Here is a 10,656-nt window from a genome sequence, read left to right as displayed (position 1 = left end):
ACGCCGTAATTTCTGTCACAGGTCCGTGACGTCACAGATGATAGGAACAACGCCGTAATTTCTGTTACAGGTCCGTGACGTCACAGATGATAGAAAAACAATGCCGTAACGGCTCTAATAGATCTGTGACGTCACAGATGATAGAAACAACGCCGTAATTCCTGTCAAAGGTCCGTGACGTCACAGATGATAGAAAAACAACACCGTAACGTCTCTAATGGATCGGTGACGTCACAGATGATAGAAACAACGCCGTAATTTCTGTCACAGGTCCGTGACGTCACAGATGATAGAAAAACAACGCCGTCACGTCTCTAATGGATCGGTGACGTCACAGATGATAGAAACAACGCCGTAATTTCTGTCACAGGTCCGTGACGTCACAGATGATAGAAAAACAACGCCGTCACGTCTCTAATAGATCCGTGACGTCACAGATGACAGAAAAACAACGCCGTAACGTCTCTAATAGATCTGTGACGTCACAGATGATAGAAACAACGCCGTAATTTCTGTCACAGGTCCGTGACGTCACAGATGATAGAAACAACGCCGTAACTTCTGTCACAGGTCCGTGACGTCACAGATGATAGAAACAAGGCCGTAACGTCTCTCAGAGATCTGTGACGTCACAGATGATAGAAAAACAACGCCGTAACTCCTGACACAGGTCCGTGACGTCATAGATGATCGAAACAAGGCCGTAACTTCTGTAACAGGTCCGTGACGTCACAGATGATAGAAAAACAACGCCGTCACGTCTCTAATGGATCGGTGACGTCACAGATGATAAAAACAACGCCGTAATTTCTGTCACAGGTCCGTGACGTCACAGATGATAGAAAAACAACGCCGTCACGTCTCTAATAGATCCGTGACGTCACAGATGATAGAAACAACGCCGTAATTTCTGTCACAGGTCCGTGACGTCACAGATGACAGAAAAACAACGCCGTCACGTCTCTAATGGATCGGTGACGTCACAGATGATAAAAACAACGCCGTAATTTCTGTCACAGGTCCGTGACGTCACAGATGATAGAAAAACAACGCCGTCACGTCTCTAATAGATCCGTGACGTCACAGATGATAGAAACAACGCCGTAATTTCTGTCACAGGTCCGTGACGTCACAGATGATAGAAACAACGCCGTAATTTCTGTCACAGGTCCGTGACGTCACAGATGACAGAAAAACAACGCCGTAACGTCTCTAATAGATCTGTGACGTCACAGATGATAGAAACAACGCCGTAATTTCTGTCACAGGTCCGTGACGTCACAGATGATAGAAACAACGCCGTAACTTCTGTCACAGGTCCGTGACGTCACAGATGATAGAAACAAGGCCGTAACGTCTCTCAGAGATCTGTGACGTCACAGATGATAGAAAAACAACGCCGTAACTCCTGACACAGGTCCGTGACGTCAGAGGTGATCGAAACAAGGCCGTAACTTCTGTAACAGGTCCGTGACGTCACAGATGATAGACAAACAACGCCGTAACGTCTCTATTAGATCTGTGACGTCACAGATGATATAAACAACGCCGTAACTTCTGTCACAGGTCCGTGACGTCACAGATGGTCGAAACAACGCCGTAATTTCTGTCACAGGTCCGTGACGTCACAGATGATATAAAAACAACGCCGTAATTTCTGTCACAAGTCCGTGACGTCACAGATGATAGAAACAACGCCGTAATTTCTGTCACAGGTCCGTGACGTCACAGATGACAGAAAAACAACGCCGTAACGTCTCTAATAGATCTGTGACGTCACAGATGATAGAAACAACGCCGTAATTTCTGTCACATGTCCGTGACGTCACAGATGATAGAAACAACGCCGTAATTTCTGTCACAGGTCCGTGACGTCACAGATGATAGAAACAACGCCGTAATTTCTGTCACAAGTCCGTGACGTCACAGATGATAGAAACAACGCCGTAATTTCTGTCACAGGTCCGTGACGTCACAGATGATAGAAAAACAACGCCGTAACGTATCTAATAGATCTGTGACGTCACAGATGATAGAAACAACACCGTAATTTCTGTCACAGGTCCGTGACGTCACAGATGATAGAAACAACGCCGTAATTTCTGTCACAAGTCCGTGACGTCACAGATGATAGAAACAACGCCGTAATTTCTGTCACAAGTCCGTGACGTCACAGATGATAGAAACAACGCCGTAATTTCTGTCACAGGTCCGTGACGTCACAGATGATAGAAAAACAACGCCGTAACGTATCTAATAGATCTGTGACGTCACAGATGATAGAAACAACACCGTAATTTCTGTCACAGGTCCGTGACGTCACAGATGATAGAAACAACGCCGTAATTTCTGTCACAAGTCCGTGACGTCACAGATGATAGAAACAACACCGTAATTTCTGTCACAGGTCCGTGACGTCACAGTTGGTCGAAACAACGCCGTAATTTCTGTCACAGGCCCGTGACGTCACAGATGATAGAAACAACGCCGTAATTTCTGTCGCATGTCCGTGACGTCACAGATGATAGAAACAACGCCGTAATTTCTGTCACAAGTCCGTGACGTCACAGATGATAGAAACAACGCCGTAATTTCTGTCACAGGTCCGTGACGTCACAGATGATAGAAAAACAACGCCGTAACGGCTCTAATAGATCTGTGACGTCACAGATGGTCGAAGCAACGCCGTATTTTCTGTCACAGGCCCGTGACGTCACAGATGATAGAAACAACGCCGTAATTTCTGTCACAGGTCCGTGACGTCACTGATGATAGAAACAACGCCGTAATTTCTGTCACAGGTCCGTGACGTCACAGATGATAGAAACAACGCCGTAACATCTCTAATAGATCTGTGACGTCACAGATGATAGAAACAACGCCGTAATTTCTGTCACAGGTCCGTGACGTCACTGATGATAGAAACAACGCCGTAATTTCTGTCACTGGTCCGTGACGTCACAGATGATAGGAAAACAACGCCGTAACGTCTCTAATAGATCTGTGACGTCACAGATGATAGAAACAACGCCGTAATTTCTGTCACAGGTCCGTGACGTCACAGATGATAGAAAACAACGCCGTAACGGCTCTAATAGATCTGTGACGTCACAGATGGTCGAAACAACGCCGTAATTTCTGTCACAGGATCGTGACGTCACAGATGGTCGAAACAACGCCGTAATTCCTGTCACAGGTCCGTGACGTCACAGATGATAGAAACAACGCCGTAATTTCTGTCACAGGTCCGTGACGTCACAGATGGTCGACACAGCGCCGTAATTTCTGTCACAGGTCCGTGACGTCACAGATGGTCGACACAGCGCCGTAATTTCTGTCACAGGTCCGTGACGTCACAGATGATAGAAAAACAACGCCGTAATTCCTGTCACAGGTCCGTGACGTCACAGATGACAGAAACAACGCCGTAATTTCTGTCACAGGTCCGTGACGTCACAGATGGTCGAAACAACGCCGTAATTTCTGTCACAGGTCCGTGACGTCACAGATGATAGAAACAACGCCGTAATTTCTGTCACAGGTCCGTGACGTCACAGATGATAGAAAAACCACGCCGTAACGTCTCTAATAGATCTGTGACGTCACAGATGATAGAAAAAACGCCGTAATTTCTGTCACATGTCCGTGACGTCACAGATGATAGAAAAAACGCCGTAATTTCTGTCACATGTCCGTGACGTCACAGATGATAGAAACAACGCCGTAATTTCTGTCACAGGATCGTGACGTCACAGATGGTCGAAACAACGCCGTAATTCCTGTCACAGGTCCGTGACGTCACAGATGATAGAAACAACGCCGTAATTTCTGTCACAGGTCCGTGACGTCACAGATGGTCGACACAGCGCCGTAATTTCTGTCACAGGTCCGTGACGTCACAGATGGTAGAAAAACAACGCCGTAATTCCTGTCACAGGTCCGTGACGTCACAGATGACAGAAACAACGCCGTAATTTCTGTCACAGGTCCGTGACGTCACAGATGGTCGAAACAACGCCGTAATTTCTGTCACAGGTCCGTGACGTCACAGATGATAGAAACAACGCCGTAATTTCTGTCACAGGTCCGTGACGTCACAGATGATAGAAAAACCACGCCGTAACGTCTCTAATAGATCTGTGACGTCACAGATGATAGAAAAAACGCCCTAATTTCTGTCACATGTCCGTGACGTCACAGATGATAGAAACAACGCCGTAATTTCTGTCACAAGTCCGTGACGTCACAGATGATAGAAACAACACCGTAATTTCTGTCACAGGTCCGTGACGTCACAGTTGGTCGAAACAACGCCGTAATTTCTGTCACAGGTCCGTGACGTCACAGATGGTAGAAAAACAACGCCGTAATTCCTGTCACAGGTCCGTGACGTCACAGATGACAGAAACAACGCCGTAATTTCTGTCACAGGTCCGTGACGTCACAGATGGTCGAAACAACGCCGTAATTTCTGTCACAGGTCCGTGACGTCACAGATGATAGAAACAACGCCGTAATTTCTGTCACAGGTCCGTGACGTCACAGATGATAGAAAAACCACGCCGTAACGTCTCTAATAGATCTGTGACGTCACAGATGATAGAAAAAACGCCCTAATTTCTGTCACATGTCCGTGACGTCACAGATGATAGAAACAACGCCGTAATTTCTGTCACAAGTCCGTGACGTCACAGATGATAGAAACAACACCGTAATTTCTGTCACAGGTCCGTGACGTCACAGTTGGTCGAAACAACGCCGTAATTTCTGTCACAGGTCCGTGACGTCACAGATGATAGAAACAACGCCGTAATTTCTGTCACATGTCCGTGACGTCACAGATCATAGAAACAACACCGTAATTTCTGTCACAGGTCCGTGACGTCACAGATGATAGAAACAACGCCGTAATTTCTGTCACAGGTCCGTGACGTCACAGATGATAGAAAAACAACGCAGTAACGGCTCTAATAGATCTGTGACGTCACAGATGGTCGAAACAACGCCGTAATTTCTGTCACAGGTCCGTGACGTCACAGATGGTAGAAACAACGCCGTAACATCTCTAATAGATCTGTGACGTCACAGATGATAGAAAAAACCCCGTAATTTCTGTCACAGGTCCGTGACGTCACAGATGATAGAAACAACGCCGTAATTTCTGTCACAGGTCCGTGACATCACAGATGGTCGAAGCAACGCCGTAATTTCTGTCACAGGTCCGTGACGTCACAGATGATAGAAACAACGCCGTAATTTCTGTCACAGGTCCGTGACGTCACAGATGGTAGAAACAACGCCGTAACATCTCTAATAGATCTGTGACGTCACAGATGATAGAAAAAACCCCGTAATTTCTGTCACAGGTCCGTGACGTCACAGATGATAGAAAAACCACGCCGTAACATCTCTAATAGATCTGGGACGTCACAGATGATAGAAAAAACGCCGTAATTTCTGTCACATGTCCGTGACGTCACAGATGATAGAAAAAACGCCGTAATTTCTGTCACATGTCCGTGACGTCACAGATGATAGAAAAAACGCCGTAATTTCTGTCACATGTCCGTGACGTCACAGATGATAGAAACAACGCCGTAATTTCTGTCACAAGTCCGTGACGTCACAGATGATAGAAACAACACCGTAATTTCTGTCACAGGTCCGTGACGTCACAGATGATAGAAACAACGCCGTAATTTCTGTCACAGGTCCGTGACGTCACAGATGATAGAAAAACAACGCAGTAACGGCTCTAATAGATCTGTGACGTCACAGATGGTCGAAACAACGCCGTAATTTCTGTCACAGGTCCGTGACGTCACAGATGGTAGAAACAACGCCGTAACATCTCTAATAGATCTGTGACGTCACAGATGATAGAAAAAACCCCGTAATTTCTGTCACAGGTCCGTGACGTCACAGATGATAAAAACAACGCCGTAATTTCTGTCACAGGTCCGTGACATCACAGATGGTCGAAGCAACGCCGTAATTTCTGTCACAGGTCCGTGACGTCACAGATGATAGAAACAACGCCGTAATTTCTGTCACAGGTCCGTGACGTCACAGATGGTAGAAACAACGCCGTAACATCTCTAATAGATCTGTGACGTCACAGATGATAGAAAAAACCCCGTAATTTCTGTCACAGGTCCGTGACGTCACAGATGATAGAAAAACCACGCCGTAACATCTCTAATAGATCTGGGACGTCACAGATGATAGAAAAAACGCCGTAATTTCTGTCACATGTCCGTGACGTCACAGATGATAGAAAAAACGCCGTAATTTCTGTCACATGTCCGTGACGTCACAGATGATAGAAAAAACGCCGTAATTTCTGTCACATGTCCGTGACGTCACAGATGATAGAAACAACGCCGTAATTTCTGTCACAAGTCCGTGACGTCACAGATGATAGAAACAACACCGTAATTTCTGTCACAGGTCCGTGACGTCACAGATGGTCGAAACAACGCCGTAATTTCTGTCACATGTCCGTGACGTCACAGATGGTAGAAAAAACGCCGTGATTTCTGTCACATGTCCGCGACGTCACAGATGATAGAAACAACGCCGTAATTTCTGTCACAGGTCCGTGACGTCACAGATGATAGAAACAACGCCGTAATTTCTGTCACAGGTCCGTGACGTCACAGATGATAGAAAAACAACGCAGTAACGGCTCTAATAGATCTGTGACGTCACAGATGGTCGAAACAACGCCGTAATTTCTGTCACAGGTCCGTGACGTCACAGATGGTAGAAACAACGCCGTAACATCTCTAATAGATCTGTGACGTCACAGATGATAGAAAAAACCCCGTAATTTCTGTCACAGGTCCGTGACGTCACAGATGATAGAAACAACGCCGTAATTTCTGTCACAGGTCCGTGACGTCACAGATGGTCGAAACAACGCCGTAATTTCTGTCACAGGTCCGTGACGTCACAGATGATAGAAACAACGCCGTAATTTCTGTCACAGGTCCGTGACGTCACAGATGATAGAAAAAACGCCGTAATTTCTGTCACATGTCCGTGACGTCACAGATGATAGAAACAACGCCGTAAATTCTGTCACAGGTCCGTGACGTCACAGATGATAGAAAAACAACGCCGTAAAATCTCTAATAGATCTGTGACGTCACAGATGATAGAAACAACGCCGTAAATTCTGTCACAGGTCCGTGACGTCACAGATGATAGAAAAACAACGCCGTAAAATCTCTAATAGATCTGTGACGTCACAGATGATAGAAACAACGCCGTAATTTCTGTCACAGGTCCGTGACGTCACAGATGGTCGAAACAACGCCGTAATTTCTGTCACAGGTCCGTGACGTCACAGATGATAGAAACAACGCCGTAATTTCTGTCACAGGTCCGTGACGTCACAGATGACAGAAAAACTTCGCCGTAACGTCTCTAATAGATCTGTGACGTCACAGATGATAGAAAAAACGCCGTAATTTCTGTCACATGTCCGTGACGTCACAGATGATAGAAACAACGCCGTAATTTCTGTCACAGGTTCGTGACGTCACAGATAATAGAAACAACGCCGTAATTTCTGTCACAGGTCCGTGACGTCACAGATGATAGAAACAACGCCGTAAATTCTGTCACAGGTCCGTGACGTCACAGATGATAGAAAAACAACGCCGTAAAATCTCTAATAGATCTGTGACGTCACAGATGATAGAAACAACGCCGTAATTTCTGTCACAGGTCCGTGACGTCACAGATGGTCGAAACAACGCCGTAATTTCTGTCACAGGTCCGTGACGTCACAGATGATAGAAACAACGCCGTAATTTCTGTCACAGGTCCGTGACGTCACAGATGACAGAAAAACCACGCCGTAACGTCTCTAATAGATCTGTGACGTCACAGATGATAGAAAAAACGCCGTAATTTCTGTCACATGTCCGTGACGTCACAGATGATAGAAACAACGCCGTAATTTCTGTCACATGTCCGTGACGTCACAGATGATAGAAACAACGCCGTAATTTCTGTCACAGGTCCGTGACGTCACAGATGATAGAAACAACGCCGTAATTTCTGTCACAGGTCCGTGACGTCACAGATGATAGAAACGACGCCTTAATTTCTGTCACAGGTCCGTGATGTCACTGATGACCGTATCAACGCCGTGACGTCCGTCTGACGTCCCTGACGTCCGCAACGTCCGTCTGATGTCCCTGACTTGCCGTCAATTCCCAAGTTTTTCGTCAATCCTAGAACGTATCTAGGTGGCCTCCAAGTGTCAGGTGAAACGTCATAGTGTCCGCATAAGCGAATAAATATGTTTTTACGTAATGCTTGTCAAAATTTTGTTAATTTTGCATCATTCGTTGATGTTCGTGTAATTTCCAGGGTATCTTATTCCATCAACTTACTAATCCTAAATATTAACGTGATTATTTGATAAAAAGCATGTACCGTGTGGCGTATGCGTTATTATCGAAAAATCGGCGGAACCATCAGCATTTCCATAAAGCTCGTCTCTATGTACCCTAGCAAATTTTGCAAAAATTGTAGTTCGTATTACGTTGGTTTACAGTGGATCAACGTAATTCCACACAAATGGTGTCGAATCCATCCAGTGACGTAGAGTAATTATTTTTCTTATGTTCCTCTCTCTTAGGTAATTAATAGGTATTTCATATCTCCTAGCAAGCACGCATAATTTCCTGTTTATCTGTAATGCCCAGCTTATTTTTCTTAATATTACTTGGAATCGAAAAATGACAACATATTTGCATAATCCTAGGGACACCGCCATATGCCTGTGAACGTGTGTACGTAAAAATGAGAGCGTAGAGTACATCTATCGGCCGGTTTCTGAAACAGGTAGTGGGACTCCGTAATTTCCGAGAAATCAGTGTTAGTCTGATTCTACAGTATAATATTTGTCTGACTTTATTGTATACTATTTGCCGATTTTATTGTATAATATTTGTTTTATTTTAATATATAATATTTGTCTAATTTTTTGCATGATATTTGTCTGATTTTATTATATAATATTAAACACAGGAGAAGCTATAAGTAGACATCAGAATAGGAATGTTTGTGATTGATCATTTATACGACACCTTCGAATAATCGCTTAAAGAGAAAAAGGTTACGTCAAGCCTGTGTCTTTATTGTATAAGAGAAGCGACTGAGAAGCAATGACTTCCACTTGCGTTACGTCTGATTTGCGACCAGTACTCTACCAGACTTTCTTCTGTTTCATGTTAAATTATGCGTCATAAGAAGCGGAAAGATTGTAAGAGAGACGTGTAAGAACTGTATGAGAGTTGAGAAAACGTTGTTTGAAAGAAGTCCAATATGTGTGTAAAAGTTGTGTGAGACTTATGTGAAAGATACGTACAACTTGTGAGAAAATTCTGTAGAAGTTGTGTAAAAAGTTTAGTCCGAAGGTTGTGTCCGAGGTTGTGTCTGAAGGTTGTGTCCGAGGTTGTGTCCGAGGTTGTGTCTGAAGGTTGTGTCCGAGGTTGTGTCTGAAGGTTGTGTCCGAGGTTGTGTCCGAGGTTGTGTCTGAAGGTTGTGTCCGAGGTTGTGTCTGAAGGTTGTGTCCGAGGTTGTGTCCGAGGTTGTGTCTGAAGGTTGTGTCCGAGGTTGTGTCTGAAGGTTGTGTCCGAGGTTGTGTCCGAGGTTGTGTCTGAAGGTTGTGTCCGAGGTTGTGTCTGAAGGTTGTGTCCGAGGTTGTGTCTGAAGGTTGTGTCCAAGGTTGTGTCCGAGGTTGTGTCTGAAGGTTGTGTCCGAGGTTGTGTCCGAGGTTGTGTCTGAAGGTTGTGTCCGAGGTTGTGTCCGAGGTTGTGTCCGAGGTTGTGTCCGAGGTTGTGTCTGAAGGTTGTGTCCGAGGTTGTGTCCGAGGTTGTGTCTGAAGGTTGTGTCCGAGATTGTGTCTGAAGGTTGTGTCCGAGGTTGTGTCCGAGGTTGTGTCTGAAGGTTGTGTCCGAGGTTGTGTCTGAAGGTTGTGTCCGAGGTTGTGTCCGAGGTTGTGTCTGAAGGTTGTGTCCGAGGTTGTGTCTGAAGGTTGTGTCCGAGGTTGTGTCCGAGGTTGTGTCTGAAGGTTGTGTCCGAGGTTGTATCCGAGGTTGAGTCTGAAGGTTGTGTCCGAGGTTGTGTCTGAAGGTTGTGTCCGAGGTTGTATCCGAGGTTGAGTCTGAAGGTTGTGTCCGAGGTTGGGTCTGAAGGTTGTGTCCGAGGTTGCGTCTGGGTTGCGTCTGGGTTGCGTCTGGGTTGCGTCTGGGTTGCGTCTGGGTTGCGTCTGGGTTGCGTCTGGGTTGCGTCTGGGTTGCGTCTGGGTTGCGTCTGGGTTGCGTCTGGGTTGCGTCTGGGTTGCGTCTGGGTTGCGTCTGGGTTGCGTCTGGGTTGCGTCTGGGTTGCGTCTGGGTTGCGTCTGGGTTGCGTCTGGGTTGCGTCTGGGTTGCGTCTGGGTTGCGTCTGGGTTGCGTCTGGGTTGCGTCTGGGTTGCGTCTGGGTTGCGTCTGGGTTGCGTCTGGGTTGCGTCTGGGTTGCGTCTGGGTTGCGTCTGGGTTGCGTCTGGGTTGCGTCTGGGTTGCGTCTGGGTTGCGTCTGGGTTGCGTCTGGGTTGCGTCTGGGTTGCGTCTGGGTTGCGTCTGGGTTGCGTCT

The 10,656-nt window shown here is 46.2% G+C and overlaps 1 long non-coding RNA gene across 6 annotated transcripts; it reads left to right on the top strand.

Annotated features, from left to right (window-relative positions):
* Positions 1-8,845: 8,845 nt before the first annotated feature.
* Positions 8,846-10,350, top strand: LOC127071519 (uncharacterized). 6 transcript variants are annotated; one of them, XR_007785095.1, is made up of 4 exons: positions 8,846-9,486; positions 9,537-9,907; positions 9,970-10,105; positions 10,143-10,195. It is a non-coding gene; the product is annotated as an uncharacterized LOC127071519 (long non-coding RNA). The 6 variants fall into 6 exon arrangements; XR_007785093.1 differs by having other exon boundaries at positions 8,846-9,536; positions 9,611-9,907; XR_007785096.1 differs by having other exon boundaries at positions 8,846-9,598; positions 9,636-9,907.
* Positions 10,351-10,656: the final 306 nt, after the last annotated feature.

This window comes from Vespula vulgaris, chromosome 22, assembly GCF_905475345.1.
Source record: "Vespula vulgaris chromosome 22, iyVesVulg1.1, whole genome shotgun sequence".
In the NCBI taxonomy this organism is placed as follows: domain Eukaryota; kingdom Metazoa; phylum Arthropoda; class Insecta; order Hymenoptera; family Vespidae; genus Vespula; species Vespula vulgaris.
This window is presented reverse-complemented; position numbering and strand designations above follow the sequence as displayed.